Genomic DNA, 21,307 nt, shown 5'->3' with positions numbered 1-21,307 from the left:
GTGAACTAGGCCCGAACCCAGTCCCAGGAAAAACCACAGGAAGTACTTAGGCAGCCTGCCCTTAGTTACCTCCCTAGAAACAGCAACAGTCAATCAGTTTAAAAGAGGCGCCTATGTCCCAAGACGTTCCTGTTGACAGTTGGCAGTCAGGCCAGATGGGCCAAGCCAATCAGGTACTGACAAGACAGCCTGTACTAAAAATCAACCTATCAGGGACTGCCATGCTGGAAAGCTCCTGAATCCCACAGTAACCGCAATAAAAAGCCCTGCGACCCTGAGTTCAGGGCTCCATACCATCACGGCTGCATTGGAGTCCCTGGTCAAGCTTGAATAAAGACCCTCGTGTGCTTGCATCAGAATCGGCTCCTGGGTGGTCTTTGGGGTTCTCGTGATCTGGGCATAACATTTGGGGGCTCGTCTGGGATCCCCAAGACCCCCAGGACCCCTGAACTGGAGGGTCCACCAGCTGGTAAGAATCTCTTTCTGTTGTGTTCGTCTGTGTGACTCTGGTCTCGAGACAAATCTGTATTAAGTGACCAAAAGTGGTTAAGGCGGACGCGCTGGGGGCCACGGTCGCGGGAGACCTGGAAGACGTTCCGGGCTCCTTCTGTATCGGAGGGGATGAAGTGTCCAGCGGACTGCCCCTAAGCTATTTTCTGTATTGATCCAGAAGGACGAGGCGGGTCGCTCCTGGGAAACAGCCAAGAGCCGCCGTCCCGGTTTTAGTTCCTTTTCCCACGCAGCGAACTTTGTTATCTGTCTGTGTGTGTGTGTGTGTCTGTGGCTGTCGGTTGTGTATATTGGACTTTTATTACTGGGTGACTGAGACTGACGAGATGGGACAGATACCCTCTACACCCCCAGACCTGTTGCTCTCTCATTTTAAAGAAGTTAGAGCTCGAGCGCACAATCTCTCCGTGGAAATTAAAAAGGGAAAGTTTCAAACTCTTTGCACCTCGGAATGACCAAACCTGAACATTGGTGGCCTCCGGAGGGAATTTTTAACCGGGATACCATCTGCCGAGTAGAACAGCAGGTCTTTCGGCCCTACATGGGCCACCCGGACCAGGTTCCATATATTGTAGTCTGGACCAACTTGGTGGATAATCCTCCTCCATGGCTTAAACATTTTTTACCTCCCCAGGTGTCGCCGTCCTCTGCATTGACCCCTGTTTTAGTTACTTCCGAGAAATGAGCGCCACACCGAAAGGCTGACTCCCAACAACCTGAGTCTAAACCCTCGGTTCCTCTTTATCCCATTTTGCAGGGAGAAACGGAGGAAGAGGGTTCCTCTTTATCCCATTTTGCAGGGAGAAACGGAGGAAGAGTTGATTTTTCCACCTCCATATCATCCCCCTTTACAGACCCCTATCAACGAGACAGCAGCAGTGGCCCCACCACAGCTACCAGCAGAGCCACCAGCTGGCCCCTCGGCCCCAGCCCCAGCCACGGGACCGGATCGAGGCCCCGCCCAGAGGACAAGGAGCCACCGCAGAGCAACCCCGGAAGGACCTGACTCCACTGTCCTCCCCCTGAGGGCCACGGGCCCCCCTGATGCCCAGGACAATCAGCTACACCACTATTGGCCATTTGCCACTAGTGATCTCTATAACTGGAAATCCCAGAATGCTCCGTTTTCTGAGAATCCTAGATCCCTTATTAATTTGTTAGAAACTGTCCTTTTTACTCATCAACCCACCTGGGATGATTGTCAGCAATTGTTGCAGGTTCTCTTCACCACTGCAGAATGAGAATGCATCCAGAGTGAGGCCAGGAATTGGTTCTTGGCCCCACTGGGGTCCCCACAATGGACCAGGCGCGTATTGATGCACACTTCCCCCTCACCCACCCAGACTGGGACTACAACACAGCAGAAGGTAAGGAGAGCCTCCTAGGGTACCGCCAGGCTCTATTGGCAGGTCTCAGGGCTGCAACTTGCAAGCCCACTGTGGGAGCCCGACAGTGACCACAAGAAAGCATGGTTAGGGACGCGGGGATGTGCCTGCACACGGGACTCTCTGCTTGGGCAGATCATGCCTGCAAACAGGACGTTCTGCCAAGAGGCCTGCACACAATGTCCAAGGTTAATGATCTGCTCGCACACGAGGGAACATGCCCTCCTTAGAAATAAGGAGGAGACTGGAATTGTGGGCAGGCCTCTTAGGAAACATGTTGTGGTCGCTTCCTCCCTTTGCTCCGCCCTGTCCTTGGAATGTGTTTGGCTACTTGCCCTTATTTGGTAAAGGAATGCATCTTGTAGATTTCAATTTGTATCCAGTTACCGGGGTGTAAAATAAACCGCAAGGGGGGCTTGCGTAGAATTGTTCCTCTGGCTGGAGTTGTGTCTGTGTCTGTCTTTTGTGTGTGTCTCGTCTTTGTGTCATTTTGTCCGCAACATCTGGCGCCCAACGTGGGGCTCGAGGGCGAACGAAACCGAAAGGGTGAGTACCCCTCGGGGATTGTAGGTCCAAGGCAGTGGAACTTTCGGGAAAATTATGGGGAATTCCCCATCAGCAAAGGCACAATACATGGAGCTAGTCAAAGGACTTCTCCACTCCATTGGGGTGAAGGCGTCTAGTCGCCGCTTATCTGAGTTATTTCACCTTGTGGAGCAGCATTGTTATGGGTTTAAGTGCCAACCCGAAGTACAGTTAAACTTAAAGGAATGGAAATTAATACAGAAGGAATTACGGCAACAGCATCAGAAGGGTAACATAATTCCTTTGAAATTGTGGACTCTTTGTAGTGCTATCACTCAAGCACTTGCATTGCTTTCTACAGATAGTGAAACTAAATCTACAAAATCTGAGGTGATTTATGAGGACGTCTCTAACGAGACACAGAAGGAATCGGATGCTGCCGCTTTAAATGATGCTTCTGCGGCCGCCGCTTTGCATTCCAGGGCTGGGGAATCAGATGCCGAATCTGATAGTTCTAGTGAGTCCTCCTCCTCATCTGACGGAAACGACGGGGTTGATAAAGTGACCCGACTTTTTCAACAATGGTGGAAAACACAAAATGAAGGAACAAAGAAGGTTCCTACTCCCACGGCCCCTCCCTATGCTTCTCTTTTTCCGGTATCTCATGGGGCTCCAGATGTAGGTCGAGACGGGCGTTTCTTCTCCTTTCCTGTGTCCATGTTCTATGATGATGATATCCCTGCGCCTTCTGGTGTTTTTATTGATCCCTCACAATTATTTCCAGTTCAGCGGCAAGCAGCTCCCAACAATATGGTTAATGTTCAATATTCGCCTTTTGAATATAAATTTTTCAAGGATCTTAAAGCTGCTGTCGCTCAATATGGTCCCCAATCCCCTTTTGTATTAGCTATGTTAGATTCTGTAGGGAAAACAAAATTGGTCCTACCCCTGGTTTGGGAAGCTATAGCTCAGGCTGTGCTTGAAGGATCCCAATGGTTACAATTAAGGAGCTGGTGGGAAGAGGAAGCCTGAAAGCAGGCTTGAATTAATGAGGGGCAGAGCCCTCCTGGTCCCCTGGAGGATAAATTGATGGGAGAGAGACAATTTCGAGCCTTAAGAGATCAGGCTCAATATTCTGACCAGGATTTACAGCAGGTGCGCCAGGTATTTCTTAGGGCTTGGCGCCGTGTTGTACCTACTGGTCACGCTCAGCCTTCTTTCACAAAAACTTTACAAGGACCCAATGAACCCTATACTGATTTTCTTGCTAGATTGCGGGTGGCTGTTGAGCGGGCTGTTGGACGTGATGAAATCTCGGAGATACTTTTGCAGACACTTGCTTTTGAAAATGCAAACCTGGAATGTAAACGTGTTTTGGGCCCTTTAAATGGGCAGGGAGTTTCTATTGCTGAATATATTAGAGCTTGTTCAGGAGTGGGAGGAACTGAACATAATGCTGCTGTTTTTGCTACTGCTTTGGCTCAGGCTATGAAGCCCTCTAAGGGCGGAAATTGTTACCATTGTGGGAAGCCTGGACATATGAAAAAGGATTGCAGAAAATTGAGGGCAAAACAAGGATATACGAAATGAAATAAGCCCCCTGGGCTTTGCCGCCGATGTGGCAAGGGCTTCATTGGACCAATGAATGTCGTTCTAAAACTGTTAAGTACGGCAATCCTATTGGCAACCCACATTCGGGAAACTACTTAGCGGCCCTCAGTCCCCGGGGCCCAAGAACAATGCCGGGGACTCAATTGGCTGCACCTCCCACTCCTCAAGTAACCCTTTGTTTTCCAACAACCCTTAGAGATGACTGCAACATCAGGAACAGCCAAACCTTTAATGGTGTCAGATTTACGCTCTGCAACTTCAGGGAGTGCGGCTGCTGATTTGCCTCTCGCTGAAAATGTTCTTTTGTCTCCGGGAGGTGGCATTTATAAATTAAGAACAAACGTATTTGGCCCATTGCCTAAAGACACCTTTGGCTTAATATTGGGCCACAGCAGCGCAGCTTTAAGGGGCCCTACCGTAATTCCTGGAGTTATAGACTCTGATTTTGTTGGAGAAATTTTAATCATGGTTTCTACTTCTATTACACTTTCACTATTGGCTGGAGAAACGTATAGCACAAATACTTCTCTTCTCTTATCTTCCCTTTTCTGCTCTTCCTAATGAAAGGTCAGGAGGTTTTGGAAGTACTGGGCAACATATATTTTGGGAAATGCTTATCAAGGATTCTCGCCCCGTTCTTTCCTTGACCATACAGGGAAGGAACTTTGAAGGGTTCATAGACACAGGGGCAGATGTTTCAGTCATTTCCTCTCAACAGTGGCCCCGGGACTGGAACAAAGAAAAAAGTCCCCTAATGTTGAAGGATTGGGCTCCATTGCAGATGTTTGGAAAAGTGCTCGTCCTTTACAATGCCAGTTCCATAATGGAAAAACAGCTTTTGTCACTTTTTATATTGTTGGTATACCTATTAATATATGGGGAAGGGATCTTCTCTCTCCCATGGGGGCTTCTGTAACCATTCCGCCGGAAAACTAGTGGCCACTGCTCAAGTTCCTCGGGCACTCCCATTAAAATGGATAATTAATACTCCTAAATGGGTTGAGCAGTGGCCATTACCAAAAATGAAGCTCGAGGCCTTAGAGCAATTAGTATCAGAGCTCGAGCACACAATCTGGCCATTGTTCCTGTTGCTACTGACCCAATAACTTGAAAGTCAGATACTCCTGTTTGGGTACAACAATGGCCCTTCTCAAAAAATAGCAGCAATACAACTTGTGGAACAACAGCTTAAAGAAGGACATACCGAGCCTTCCAATAGTCCATGGAATACTCCCATTTTTGTTATTAAGAAAAAATGAGGTAAATCAACTTATCATCTGGATCCTTAAATGCACATGTGCTTCTGTCTGGGGGATTAAATGAAAAGCTGGACGCAGCTATTTCCCTCCCCCAGGGCACACCGAAACGTCGGTTGGCCCTTCAGCAAACTCATAAACCTGTTTTGTGGCCACTTCTGTATTTGTTTTGTCCTGTTTGTCATTGTCATTGTCATTGTTAGTCTTATCTGTAGAATTTCTGTGAGAGGGAATATAGTAACCTCTCGTATATATATAGATGTATATATAGATGTGAATATGCAATTCTGTCTGGCTTGCCTGCTGGGTTTGATTCTGTGGCTCCACGGGTGGGCACCCCTAAGATCCCAAAAAGCCTATGGAGTCTGACTGTGCCTGTCTGCGATTTTGTGGTAAACGGCACACAGTCTATGGTGGCATCGGAATGCTTTCCAAAGCTGAGACCACTACAGCTAAGTATCCCTTAAGTTCTTTTGGGACACGACCAAACTGACATCTGACTGGTCTCCTCATTAGAGAGGGCACCCCCAACCCTTTGTCTGTCTTTGTGACATTGCCTCACTAAAAGAGTGTCCAACCAATATCCGGAAAAACCTCATAAAGGGGACCTTATTGGTCTAGCTGAAATAAATTTAGACTGAAGGGGATGTTAACTCTCTCCTGTTTTCTGTTCCTCTTTCTAGTAAATGTTGAGGGCTTCTCACTCATTCTTTTCCCAGGTTAGTGGCTATGATTGAAGCCAACTGTGGCTGGTTTACCTCGGGACGGGGACTTTAAGGAATATTCCCTAGCAGCTGCCGAAACTCCTTTTGTTTCGGGGAAGTTCCTTGTCTTCTCCAGACTGATATAGACTGCCTAACAAACCTTAAGTCTACTCCTCTGTCTAAGCTCACAAAATTTAAAACTGCTAATTCTTTCTCTGCCTCCTGCTGTCAACTTGCCTCTTCTGCCTTCCCCTCCCCCTCCTGTTTCCAAATAGAATACATAAAACAACAGAAAAACTGGGCGGATCTTCCACAACAGATTGTTAGTCAATTAACGAATGCTCAGATATCTTTATGTTTACAATTTAATGAAAATTGGCAGATTTCCCTTGCTTCATTTCCTGGTTCATTTTCTAATCACTATCCGTCATCTAAATTGATTGATTTTCTTCGAACTAACCCCATGATACCTCAATCTCCGATTTCAGATGTTCCAGTTAAGGGACCCACTGTTTTTACTGATGCAAATAAAAACACCGCTGGATATTGGACTTTTGAACGTTCTAAAGTCCTTCCCCATTCGTTTTCCTCTGTGCAGCCTGCTGAGCTGTGGGCTATTTATTTAGTTTTGCAAGACTTTCCTCAACTCCCTGTTAACATTGTTTCGGATTCCCGGTATGCTGTTCTCTCTTGTTTGCAGCTTCCTCAGGTTTCACTGCCTATAACTCTTAAAACAGATATTGACAAATTGTTTTATCAGGTACAACGATCACTTCTGCGGCGTTCAGAATCAATTTTCTTTACCCATATCAGTGCACGTTCCACCCTTCCTGGACCCTTGTCTTTCGGAAATACTATAATTGATGCATTGCTTTATCCTATAGAAGCAGCAAAACAAGAGCATCGTTTGCAATATACTAACTCTACAGGATTAAAAAAACTTATGCTGTTACTCGAAAACAAGCTCAAAATATTGTTCGCTCTTGTTCTATTTGTGCACCTTTTACCTTACCATTTACCCCACCAGGTGTCAACATAAGAAGATTGCAAGCAAATCAGATATGGCAAATGGATGTAATTTTTATTTCATCTTTTGGACAACAAAAATGCGTCCATCATACTATAGATACATGCACGCATTTCCAATGGGCTACTGCATTACATCCTGAAAAAGCTGACGCTGTTATTACTCATTTGTTATCTTGTTTTGCAGTTATGGGGGTCCCAATTGAATTGAAAACTGATAACGCACCCGCCTACCAATCTGCAAAATTAGCTCATTTTTTTGTCCCAATATCATGTAATTCATACTTTTGGTATCCCTTATAATAGTCAAGGACAAGCTATTATTGAAAGAGCTAATCACACTTTACGTGAGTATATTGAAAACATAAAAAGGGGAACAGGAGAGATTTATGAAACCAAAAGACATCTTGAATAAAGCCTTACTTACTTTAAATTTTCTGAATATTTGGAGCAAAGAAAATCTATCAGCAGCAGAATTGCATTTTCGAAGGAAAGAGGAGGAGAAGATGGCTGTGATTACCTGTCAGGTAATGTATGCACAAGCGATAGAATATACTTATTGGGCTTATGTTCCTAATCCTCCTCTTGTGAGAGCTGTCTCTTGGCGTGAACCTGAAGTACAGGTGTGCACCAATGAAACTGCATTCTTCCCACCACCCGCGTGTGGAGGAATCGAGCATCTGTATCATCATAATAATCAATATAACATAAGTAATGTTGCAGTGGAGGGCCTCCCCTTGTGCATCGGAGGACATCCCTTTTGCCTCTCTACAAGAAAGCATAATCATTACTCTTATTACCCCTGGGGGGTAACATATAATAATTATCATCCTGCTGTCTTTACTGTGCTTGTTTCCACCAGGGGATTCAACACCTCTACGACGCCGATGAGTCACCATCCTAATACCTTTATGCCCTTCTAATTTTTTTATTCCTTCTCTAGAGTCTTTGGAATGGGAAAGATGCCGAGGTCATTGGCCCTTTAAGGTCATGAATTATTCTGGATTTGTTATTGTAGATTGGAGCCCTGATCATGGTCAAATTTTGGAAAAATGGTCTAACAAAACTCTCAAATGGCATCGAATTAATGGTACTTTAATGGGTAACGGTAATGAAACCATAAAATGGCAGCAGTTTGCACTCGTTCCTCCTCAGTTGCAATTGTTAGGGTATCCCCACTTTCAAGGGAATATTTGGAAATTATGGGCAGTTTCAGGGAATCTCACTATATGGTCGGGAAACTATACTTTGAAGACGACTGACAGTTCAGGTCCCTTTCATGTTAACTTGCATGTTAATAAATCCTATTCTGCTACGGCTTGTCTAAAATACCCCTTTGCATTGCTGTATGGGAATTGGACTTGGAATGTTACAGAGGGATCTATATCATGTAATCATTGTAATTTAACACAATGTGTAAATCAGTCATGGTGGAAAAATTTTGAAACACAAATCAATAACTCTAATTTTTCATTGGTGATTGTTAAAACTCGAACCGAAGTATGGCTACCTATAAATTTGACAAGACCTTGGTCGGACTCTTATGCTGTATCTCATTTGGTGACTGCTATACAAACCTTGCTTCACCGGTCCCGACGCATGCTTGGAATAATCATAGCTTCAGTTCTTGCAGTGGCTGCAGTTACTGCAACCGCTGCCGTGGCTGGACTTGCTTTGCATCAAAGGGTCCAAACAGCCGACTTTGTACGGGAGTGGCATAAAGACTCTCATTTATTATGGCAACAACAACGAGATCTGGATGCACAACTTGCAACTGATGTACTCAATCTTCAACATACTGTTTCGTGGCTTGGGGATCTATTAACTGTCTTATCCACAAAAGGTGTATTGAAATGTGATTGGAACTCCTCTCAATTATGTATAACATTTGTGCCTTTCAACATGAGTGAGGGTTGGGAAAAGGTGAAACGGTCATTACAGGGCATCAAAACCTAACTAAAGAAATTATGGAGTTAGAACGGCAAATTTTGTCTACATTTAGCAAAACGCTACCTGACATTACTGGGTCCGATCTGTTAAGGGATTTACAGAAAGGGATGAATAATTTGAATCCTCTTGGGCATGTGTCTACCCTAATGGGAACTGTTTTCGCGAATACTTTATTCATAAGACTTTTATGCTGTGTTATTATTTTAGTCTTCCGGTGCTGGCGAAGAAGGCAACAACTAAAAAAGGATAGACAAGGCGTTCTCGCCGCTTTACAGTTTGCTATCGCTTCTCAGAAAAAAGGGGGAGATGTGGGAGCCCGACAGTGACCACTAGAAAGCTTGGTTAGGGACGCGGGGATGTGCCTGCACACGGGACTCTCTGCTTGGGCAGATCATGCCTGCAAACAGGACGTTCTGCCAAGAGGCCTGCACACAATGTCCAAGGTTAATGATCTGCTCGCACACGAGGGAACATGCCCTCCTTAGAAATAAGGAGTAGACTGGAACTGTGGGCAGGCCTCTTAGGAAACATGTTGTGGTCGCTTCCTCCCTTTGCTCCGCCCTGTCCTTGGAATGTGTTTGGCTACTTGCCCTTATTTGGTAAAGGAATGCGTCTTGGAGATTTCAGTTTGTATCTAGTTACCGGGGTGTAAAATAAACCGCAAGGGGGCCTTGCGTAGAATTGTTCCTCTGGCCGGAGTTGTGTCTGTGTCTGTCTTTTGTGTGTGTCTTGTCTTTGTGTCATTTCATCCGCAACACCCACGAATATGTCCAAGGTTTGTAATATTAGTCAGGGTTCCGAGGAAAGCCCCGCAGCCTTCCCTGAAAGGATAATGGAAGCCTTTCGCCAGTACACTCCAATGGATCTGGAAGCCGAATCCATTAAGTCGGCAGTGGCCATGGCTTTCATTAACCAAGTAGCTCCCGATATCCGCCGCAAGCTTCAAAAATTAGAAAGACTTGGAGAAAAGAGTCTCCGAGATTTAGTGGTTGTGGCAGAGAGGGTATATAATAATAGGGAAAGTGCAGAGGATAAACAAATTAGAGCTGAAAAGAGGCAGAACCGGGACCTGGCAAAGATACTGCTGGCTGCCACAGCAGATCCAGACGACAGAAGATACTGTCTCAAGCAACTGGCCTCCCTAGAACACGGTAAGGAGGAAACCAAAAGAGATGGGAGAAGACCCCACGTGGGCCGCAATCAATGTGCCTATTGCAGACAAGAGCGGCACTGGGTCAAGGATTGTCCCAACAAGAAACCGAGACCTAAGTCCCCCATCCTAGTTATGGGTGAAGACAGTGATTAGAGGGGACGGGGTTTTGTGCCCCTCCCCAAGCCTAGGGTAACCTTACAAATGGAAGAGAAATCTCCAGACTTTCTGGTCAATACAGGGGCCCAGCATTCTGTGCTGCCACAGCCCGGGGGCCCACTGTCAGCCAAAAGGTCATGGGTCCAAGGAGCGACCAGAGTCAAGCAATATCCATGGACTACCCGAGGAACTGTGGATTTGGGCGTGGGTCAGGTATCCCACTCATTTATGGTCATCCCAGAATGCCCCTTTCCCCTTCTGGGCCGTGATTTATTGACAAAACTGGGGGCACAAATCCATCTCTCCCCTGAGGGAACAAAAGTGTTGGGTCCCTGGCGCTGGCCTGTGGCCAACCTTTCCAAGAAACTGGACCCAGTGGCATCCAATTGGCCACCATGTCTCCGCATGATTGTGGCTGTGGCCCTGCTGGTTAAGAATGCAGATAATGAAATCTGGCCATGTGTAGCAACATGGATGGACCTTGAAGGTGTTATGCTGAGCGAATAAGTCAGGCAGAGAAGGGCAAATATCATATGTTTGCACGTATAGGAGGGTTAGGAGGAACTTGACGGAGGAACAAGGGGGAGAAGAAGGGAGGAAATGGTGGGGGAAAGGGAGAGAGGCAAACCATGAGAGACTCTTGAATGCTGACAAAAACTGAGGACTGATGGATGTGGGGGGGAGGGGGGATGGGCATGGAGGAGGGCACTTGTGGGGATGAGCACTGGGTGTTATGTGAAAACTAATTTGACAATAAACTATTTGTAAAAAAAAAAAAAAAAAAGAATGCAGATAAATTGTCTATGGGGCAAGAGCTGGTCGTCACTACCCCTCATGCAATAGAGGGAGTTCTAAAGCAACCAGCAGATCGATGGCTCAGTAATGCCCACATGACCCGTTATCAGACTCTGTTACTCAACCCTACCAGAATTATTTTCCAGGCCCCGGCCGCCCTGAACCCAGCTACATTGTTGCCTGACCCGGACTTACAGGCTCCCCTCCATGACTGTGCCAAGATCCTGGCCCATATTCATGCCACCCGTCCAGACCTGCAGGACATCCCGTTGCCAGACACGGAAGTCACCTGGTACACAGATGGCAGTAGCTTCATACAACAAGGACTGAGGTATGCCAGGGCCGCAGTGGTATCCACCGAAAAAGTCATTTGGGCAGCGCCCCTGCCAGCCGGGACCTCGGCACAGAAGGCTGAGCTAATTGCGCTTACTAAAGCTTTAACTCTGGGGGAGAGAAGAAAACTAAATGTCTACACAGACAGTCGATAAGCCTTCGCCACCGCTCAGGTCCATGGGGCAATTTATAGAGAAAGGGGGCTCCTCACGGCCGAGGGAAAGACTATTAAGAATAAAGAAGAGATCCTAGCTCTCCTCAAAGCTTTATGGCTCCCAACGAAACTAGCTGTCGTCCATTGTCCAGGCCATCAAAAGGACATAACTGAGATGGCCAGAGGCAACAATATGGCCGATCGGGCTGCTAAAGAAGCAGCCCTCAAGGGCACCCCGGCCCTGACAGTCAAACTCATAGATCCGGGGGACCCCAACCTACCAGAGATTCCTCGTTATTCACTCGAGGACCTACAATGGATTAAAGGACTACCTATGACCCAATTCCTTAAGGGCTGGTGGAGGTCCTCGGATAACAAAATCATCCTGCCCGAAGAAATGGGAATAAGCGTTCTGTCAAAAATACACTGAGCATCCCACATGGGACAGAGAAGACTACAAGACCTGATTAGACAGTCACACATTAAAATTAAAGAAGCCAACTCCAAAACTGAACAAATCGTCAGCAAATGCAGAGCCTGTCAACTGACCAACGCTACCCAGAACCCCCATAATCTTGGAACATGTCTAAGAGGAAGACGCCCAGGGGCCTACTGGGAAACTGACTTCACTGAGGTAAAACCTGGCAGGTATGGCTACAGGTACTTACTGGTCTTTGTAGACACTTTTTCAGGATGGACTGAAGCATATCCCATCAAACACGAAACTGCACATGTGGTGGCAAAGAAGCTGCTAGAAGACATCCTACCAAGGTATGGATTTCCTCAGATGATAGGGTCAGACAATGGACCGGCTTTTGTGTCCAAGGTAAGTCAGAGCCTAGCCATGACCCTGGGGATTGACTGGAAATTACACTGTGCTTACAGACCCCAGAGCTCAGGACAGGTAGAAAGAATGAATAGAACCCTAAAAGAGACCCTTACCAAATTGGCCCTTGAGACTGGCCGTGACTGAGTGGTCCTCCTCCCCTTTGCCCTATATAGGGTGCATAATTCCCCATATCAAATGGGATTGACTCCATTTGAGATCGTTTGGTAAAGCACCCTCTATCATACCCCGCCTACATTATGAGGCCATTGAGTTCAAAGAAGCCCATCTCCTCCAAGACCTCAGAGGCCTCCAATGGGTTCATAAACGTGTTTGGCCTAAACTGCGTGCCCTCTATGAAACAGGTCCACCACCGGAGTCACACAGGTACCGCCCTGGCGACTGGGTCTATGTGAAGAGACACTGCCAGGGCAACTTGGAATCACGCTGGAAGGGACCTTATGTTGTGCTACTGACCACCCCCAACGGCCCTGAAGGTAGGTGGCATTGCTGCCTGGGTCCACTACACCCATGCCAAACCAGCTGACCCGTTTGCCGACAAGGATGACTACCTCGCTCCAAATCCAGATTGGAAGGCCTTCAAGGACCCAGAGAATCCACTAAAGCTCAAACTACAGCGGAAAACATGAATTATAACATCCCTGACTGGGTCAAGCTACCTGATGCGGGTCAGGAGAGAGCCTATCTCTACTCTCACCCTGACCATCCTTCTGGGCCTAGGAGTGACAGGAGCAGGGACTGGTATTTCAGCCTTAGCAACCCAAAGTAAAAGCTATCAGGACTTAAGAATGGCCATAGACATTGACATCCAGAACCTAGAAAACTCCATTGCCCATTTACAAGAATCCCTGACCTCACTAGCAGAGGTAGTACTGCAGAACAGAAGGGGCTTGGGCCTTTTATTCCTCCAGCAAGGGGGATTATGTGCTTGTTGGAGGCCGGGTCCGGCAGGTCCAGGGGTCCCTGAAGGATGGATGGTGTCGGCAAGAGAGAGAGTGAGAAAGCCCCGAGATCCTTTCTGATCACCAGGCAGGCATCTCCGTCCTGTCGGTTTTGGTGTCTTTATTTATAGGTCAAATGTTAACATGGCATCAGGAAATGGAATTTTTACAATGGATAGCTCTTTGTGATAAGATGTTTTTGGAATATGTACAGAAACAGGTTTTACAGAAGTCTTCTTGCAGAACTGCTCCAATTATAGTGAGGTTGAGTAACTAAGAAAATAACAAGGTGTTCACATTTTAATAACGCTAAGATTAAGTCATAGGTTTGTAGATACTCTTATCCATCCTCATCACAGCTGCCAGGATAAGGAAGGTGTTTGTGGAATGTAGGCCTTAGGGAAGGGGCTGCTATACACCATCAGTTAGCAAAGGTGTATGTACTAACTTATCTTCTGCCCTATCTGTTCCTTCTCTCTAAGTTAGGCTCTTTGTCTCCAGGCAAGACTTGATTTTCCAGTTATATTCTTTGTGGCACCGGAGAGCCAACCATACCTTTAAAGAGTTTAGCTTATTTCCAATACATAGAATAGCCTCTTCGAGTGCATTTACCTTTGTGTCTACTTTTATGATTTCTTGAATAGCTAGGGCATGAAAGACATTTTTGGCTAGTTGATTTACATGTTGAGCTGTATGAACATCCTGGACTAACACAATGGTAGAAACAGAATTGTCCATGTAAAAGTCAATCTTTTATGAGTAAGGGTCATTAGCCTGTTTATAGCTCAAGGGAAAGTATGGAGGGAAACAGGACCTTCTGGAAACACGATGTCTGTTCCCATAATCAAAAGAAGAAGTTCCCACAATAAGTTCCTTCACAAGGTGCAATCATCATACCAGGGCTGGAATAAGGGGACAAGTCACTCCTGATATTGATCAACAAGGTACCTTAGGGGTCAGTGCTCAAGCAGAGAGGATTGAGTGGGGGTGGATATCGGTCGCCATCCGACTGGCAAGAGAACGTGCAAACCTGCCCCAACCTCACCAGGAGTCCTCTCGACTAGTGGGCCCAGAATGGCTCCCAACATGTGCTGCCCTTCAGGGAAGAATGCTGTTTTTATGTTGATCATTCGGGGGTAGTCAAAGAATCTCTGGCTCAGGTAAGAGAAGGCCTAGCCAGAAGAAAATGAGAGTATGAGCTGAACCAGAGTTGGGTTCGAGAAATGGTTTAACAGCTCCCCTTGGCTAACTACCCTGATTTCTACTTTATTAGGCCCCCTACTGATTTTATTGATGTTACTAACCTTTGGACCTTGCATCCTTAATAGACTGGTTACATTTATGAAAGAACGCTTGGGGGCCATCCAATTAGTGGTCCTCCGGACACAATACCAACATCCCCAAAACATAGATAGGCCTGGTGACCTCGAGCTCCTAGAGGACCCGTGATTGGGTCCATAGAAGTCTCAAGAAAAGGGGGGAATGTGAGACCTAAATCTAATTGACTCCACTTTAGAAAAAGCCTCCATTTTGAGGGTGAACTAGGCTCGAACCCAGTCCCAGGAAAAACTGCAGGAAGTACTTAGGCAGCCTGCTCTTAGTTGCTTCCCTAGCAACAGCAACAGCCAATCAGTTTAAAAGAGGCGTCTATGTCCCAAGACGCTCCTGTTGGCAGTTTGCAGTCAGGCCAGATGGGCCAAGCCAATCGAGTACTGACAAGACAGCCTGTACTAAAAATCAACTTATCAGGGACTGCCATGCTGGAAAACTCCTGAATCCCACTGTAACCGCAAAGCCCTGCGACCCTGAGTTTGGGGCTCCATACCATCACCACTGCTTCGGGATACGTTGGAGTCCCTGGTCGAGCTTGAATAAAGACCCTCGTGTGCTTGCATCGGAATCGGCTCCTGGGTGGTCTTTGGGGTTCTTGCAATCTGGGCATAACACTTCTAGTTCCTTTAGGTGTGCTGTTAGATTTTTGTATTTGGGATTTTTCTTGTTTCTTGAGATAGGCCTGGATTGCAATGTATTTTCCCCTTAGGACTGCCTTTGCTGCATCCCATAGATTTTGGATTGTTGGGTTTTCATTTTCATTTGTTTCCATATATTTTGTAATTTCTTCTTTAATTGCTTGGTTGACCCATTCATTCTTTCATAGGAGTTTTTTAACCTCCATACATTTAGAGGTTTTCCAAACTTTTTCCTGTGGTTGATTTCAAGTTTTATAGCATTGTGATCGGAAAGTGTGCATGGTATGATCTCAGTTCTTTTATATTTATTGAGGGCTGTTTTGTGACCCATATGTGATCTATCTTGGAGAATGTTCCATGTGCACTCGAAAAGACTGTATATTCTGCTGCTTTAGGATGAAGAGTTCTAAATATATTTGTCAATTCCATCTAGTCTAGTGTATCATTCAGGGCCATTGTTTCTTTATTGATTTGCTGTCTAGGTGATCTGTCCATTGCTGTAAGTGGAGTATTAAAGTCCCTTGCAATTACAGCATTCTTACCAATAAGATTGCTTAGGTTTGTGATTGTTTTATATATTTGGGTGCTTCTGAATTTGGTGCATAAGCATTTATAATTGTTAGCTCTTCTTGATGGATATACCCCATAATTATTATATAATGCCCTTCTTCATCTCTTGTTAGTCTTTAGTTTAAAATCTAGTTTGTCTGATAGAAGTATGGCTATTCTAGCTTTCTTTTGACTTCCAGTAGCATGATAGATGGTTCTCCATCCCCTCACTTTCAATCTGCAGGTGCCCTCAGGTCTAAAGTGGGTCTCATAGATAGCAAATAAATGGGTCTAGTTTTTTGGGTTTTTTTTTTTTTTTCCCATTCTGACACCCTGTGTCTTTTGATTGGAGCATTTACTCCATTTACATTCAGTGTTATTATTGAAAGATATAGATTTAGATTCATTGTGTTATCAGGTTTCATGCTTATAGTGATGTCTCTGGTCCTTTGTGGTCTTTGCAACACTCACAGGGTCCCCCTTAGGATCTCCTGTAGAGCTGGTTTAGTGGTGATGAATTCCTTCAGTTTTTGTTGGGGAAAACCTTTATCTCTTCTTCTAGTCTGAATGACAGGCTTGCTGGAGAAAGGATTCTTGGCTGTATATTTTTCCAATTCATCACATTGAATATTTCCTGCCACTCCTTTCTGGCCTGCCAAGTTTCAGGAGATAGGTCTGATACTACCTTTATATGTCTACCCTTGTAGATTAAGGCCCGTTTATCCCTAGCTGCCTTCAGAATTCTCTTTTTATCTTTGTATTTTGCCAGTTTCACTATAATATGTTGTGCAGAAGATTAAGTTACATCTGAAGGGAGTTCTCTGTGCCTCCTGGATTTCAATGTCCATTTCCTTCACCAAATTGAGGAAGTTCTCAGCTATGATTTGTTCAAGCACACCTTTCTCTTCTTCTAGACCTCCTGTGATATAGGTATTGTTTCATTTCATTGAATCACTTAGTTCTCTAATTCTTCCCTCATGATCCAGAATATTTTTAATCTCTCTTTTTCTCAGCTTCATCTTTTTCCATAATTTTATCTTCTATTTCACCTATTCTACCCTCTGCCTCTTCAGTTCCCGCTGTCACCACCTCTAATTTATTTTGCACCTCATTTACAGCATTTTAAAATTCATCATGACTATTTTTTAGTTCCTTGATCTTTGCAGCAATCAATTCTTTGCTGTCTTCTATGCTTTTTTTCAAGTCCAGTAATTAATCTTATGCCTATTATTTCTAGATTCTTGTTCAGTTATATTGCTTTTATCTGTTTTGAGCAATTCTTTAGCTGTCATTTCTTCCTGGAATTTCTTTTGATGAGACTCTTGTTTCATCATATTGGCTAGTTTTCTGTCCCTCATGGGTTTTAAAAGCTCGTTATATGCCCTACACCTGTGAGCACTACTGTATTAAAGAGGGGTCATACACTGTCCAGGGCCTGGCTGTTCAGGAGGTGTTTTTTGGAGTGTGTTACTTGCTCTCTGTTTTTGTGACTTTGGTTACTTTATATCCCTACTTGATGTTTTGAACCCTCCACTGGGTGTGCTTTGAGTTGTTCGTTGAAGTAGCCCTGGAAAGGAAAACAAGGAAACAGAAAACAAAAACATGCAAACACACAAACAAAACCCCAAAAACAAAAAAACAAAAACACCAGCTACAAGTAAACAACAAGGTGGAGGCAGTGCAGATGGAAGAGGCCTTATCCTGTACAAAGAGAGAAATGACAGGGGTGGGGAAAAAGAAAAAATAAGAATTGAGCAGAGAAACTATACAGCTTAATCCAGAGAGAAAGAGGAAGGAAAATAAAGAAGGAGGCAGGGAGAAAGAAAAAATAATGTCCAGACAGAGAAACTATATGGCTTATTCCAGAGGGAGAGAGAGAGAATGGAGAATAAAGAAGGAGGTGAGGAACAGGTATCAAGAGAATGGATTATATGTCTGCTTAAACAAACAACCAGAGCCACCAGACTAGAGGAGGGAAGAGATAAGGAGAAAAGGAAGAAAGAATGTATTTATATAATAAGAACTATCTGAGAATTAAACCAAGCAATGCAGCAGTGCTGGTCTGGAGGAAGGGCTGTCTGTTCCTCAGCAGCTATCCAGCTCCAATAGATACGCAGTCACCAGGCACCGAGGGGCACGTCGTTTGGTGTAGGTGGGTCCTGCCTCCACTGTGGGACTGCTGTCCTATCCTTGAAGTCCCGACTTGATGGGGGTGGGGAGAAAAATGGCGACCTCCTGCCTCTCCCCCCACCCTCCCATCACTCCTCCATGGACCAGTGATTCAAACCACTCTGTTCAAGCCGTCCTCACTGGGTTGCAGGTGCAAAGGAGGCGGTTTGTCCCACTTTGCACACTCCCGAGCCCGGCGCTTGGCTGGAATCCGCTCTGTGCACCCTGGTACTGGGAAGTGACGCTCAGCACCGCCCAATATGTGGTCTCTGGCCGGCAGATGCAGGCAGGCTTTGTCCTGTCCCACAGTGTTCCAGGGAGGGGATGGCTTTCTCCTACTGTGGACTGCATCCCTGACCTAGCCACCGAGCCAGGGGCTGGCTCCCCTCCTCCCCATGTGCACCATCAGGACAGCCAGCCCCAGTCTGGAGAAAGCCCAGCGGTTAGAGATTGGATCTTTCTCTGCCCAGTCAGTGGCTTTTCTCTTGTCCTGATACAGTCCTATGCTTCCCCAGCTGCTCTTTCTATTCCCTTTGTCTCTTTGCAGAAGCAGATCTCTCCCAGTGGCCCATCTGGTTGTCCTGGTGGGTCCCTAGAAGTGACTGTCTCTTTGTCACCTGGACTCTTGGAGTTCAATGTCCTTTAGCTTCAACGTTGCTTTGTTTGAGAGACCAGGGAACCTCGGATCCCCCTACTTCTCTGCCATGTTTGTCCCTCTCTCCAGGGTCAGTATTTCAACCAAGATTTGTTGAACTACAAATTCCAAGCTCTCGCCACCAAACTCAATACCTGGGATTTGTTGTCTTCCCACTTTGAGGAATGGTGGCCCCAATAAAATGAGCAGCAGGCAAAAATTTATTATAAGAATAGAAAGTAAAAATAGTATGAAAGCCCTCTTTACAGAGGGAACATTCAGAAGTGAATGCCTGTCAGCTCTGACTTCTATTTAAATCTATCTCTTTGTTGAAGTTCTGAGTTCATATACTCTTTTCTCAAGTCCAGTGAGTATCTTTATGGCCATTACTTGGAGTTTTCAGACATGTTGTTTATATTCATTTTATTTAGCCCTTTTACTATGATTTTTGTGTTGTTCTTTCATTTGGGATGTATTACTATATCTCCTCATTTTATCTAACTCTCTTAGTTTCTATGTATTAAGTAGGTCACCTACAGCTCCTGGTCTTAAAAGTTGTGTCTTTTTTGTAGAAGTCCTGTGTCACCCTGTAGTGTAATCCCTGCTGGTCACCAGAACCAGGTGCTCCTGGGGTATCCCCTGTGTGGGCCTCAGGTACCCTACTGTGTGTGGCTGAGCCATGGTGGCCTTCAGCCCAGCCAGCTGCAGTGACCTGCTGTCTGCTGTGGGGGCACTGGACAGGGTTCGGTCTCCATGCTGTTGAGAGGCCTGTTTGAGGCCACCACTTTGGGCTCATTGGTAGGTAGGGCTAACAGTCAGACTTGCTGTCTGCAATTAGCTTTTCTGTCACAATCTGGGGCAGGTCTTGCTCCCTGCCTGTTTAACTGAAAGGCTCTCGTTGGTGGGTAGAACTGGCCATCAGACTCACTGTCTGCAGTTAGCTTGCCTGCCACAGTTCAGGCAGCCATTTCTTTGAGAGAGATTACTGAAAGCAGCCAGAGTGGAGGACTGGGAAAACTGATTGTTGGTGGAATAAAATTTTTGTCTTCCTGGTAACCAGGGCTAGGTCTTGGAGAGCTGCAACATGTTAGGTGTTTGCTACTGTTGCATAACAAACCATCTCAGAATTCCATGACATGATAAATAAGCAATTATTAGTATGCTTATAGACCAGCTGGGTCTCCTGTGGATGATTGGTGTGGGCTCCTCTCTCCTTTTTTCTTACTCTTCTGGGACCTGTGGGCTAACCAGGGCATGCTCTTCTCATGGCGGTGGCAGAGGTGAAAGAAGGGTGAACAGAAACACACGAGCCTGGCTTCAGAATGAGTACCCTGTCACCTCCACCCACATTCCTTTGGCCAAAGACTACTACCAGTGGGGGTGGGAAATATTCTCCACCTCAAATGTGACTTGGCCGTTTGAGTCACATGGCAAAGTGTACGGATTCAGGGAGGGGGAGAGAATGGGGACAATAGAATTGCCACTTGAGTTTGGTACTTTTCTATTGAATCCTGAGAAGATTCAATATCTTCCTGGAAGAACATGTCTCTTGAGACTGATAGGAAGGAAAAACTGGCTGATGTCTCTTATGCTGGTATGGAAGTCCTTTTGAAAGTTTAGAAACTAAGTTCCATAATGACCAGGGCAGTGACAGTCTGGAGCATTTCCTGTATTCAATAAATACTTGGTTGATTAAATGATGAAAGAATATACATATAGTTGCAAATCTACATATAGACATAAAGGGATAAAAAAGAATGTATCTACCTATATAGAAAGGGGGTAAAGAGAGTGTAACAAAAATACCAAGTTGGGAGTCAAGAGACAAGGATTCTTGGGGTGCCTGGGTGGCTCAGTCAAGCGTCCGACTTTGGCTCAGGTCATGATCTCAGTTTGTGAGTTCAAGCCCCATGCCCGGCTCTGTGCGGACAGCTCAGAGCCTGGAGCCTGCTTCCGATTCTGTGTCTCCCTATCTCTCCTCCTCCCTCACTCACACTCCATTTCTCGCACCCTCAAAACTTAAAAAAAAAAAAAAAAAAGGATTCTCATCCTTGCTCTGCTTGTAATCAGCTCTTCTGCAACCTTGTGCAGATTTCTCATTGGTCCTCATGTGAAATGGGGTGATTGGATTAGATGATCTCTAAGGGGCTTCCAATTTCAGTTCCCTAAGATTCTGAGATTTCCTGTGATTCTAAGTCACCACTTCAGCTACTAGCAGATCCCAGTTCTATTGGCTAGATATACCCACTTTACCTCCGTACCACCAGCTTCCACCTGATGGGCCCTTTAAAAGGCACAGGCTCAGTGCATCTCACTTGCTAGTGTAGACATGGAGTCTGAGCCCTGAAGTGCCCCATGAGCAAGAAGCCTAAGAAACACAATTGGCCACTACCACATGACAGGGGATCATATGGCTGGGCTCAGGATTACTGGTTATGACCGTCTTCTTGGAGCCCACACAGGTCACTCTCTGTGTCCAGGCTTCCTGTGTTAAAGGTGAGCCTGCTACTGGTCTGATTCATTTTTTTGGTAATCTTTATCCTTGAAATTCAGTAATTTTTATAGGATATGTCTAAATCTATGCCTTTGTCCATGATTCCTGCCTAGAATTTAGTGGGCATTTTTTTAAAAAATATTTT

Source organism: Hyaena hyaena, unplaced genomic scaffold (genome assembly GCF_003009895.1).
Source record: "Hyaena hyaena isolate Hyena2069 unplaced genomic scaffold, ASM300989v1 scaffold_434, whole genome shotgun sequence".
Lineage (NCBI taxonomy): Eukaryota > Metazoa > Chordata > Mammalia > Carnivora > Hyaenidae > Hyaena > Hyaena hyaena.
The sequence above is the reverse complement of the archived record's forward strand: the minus strand, read 5'-3'. Positions refer to the sequence as shown.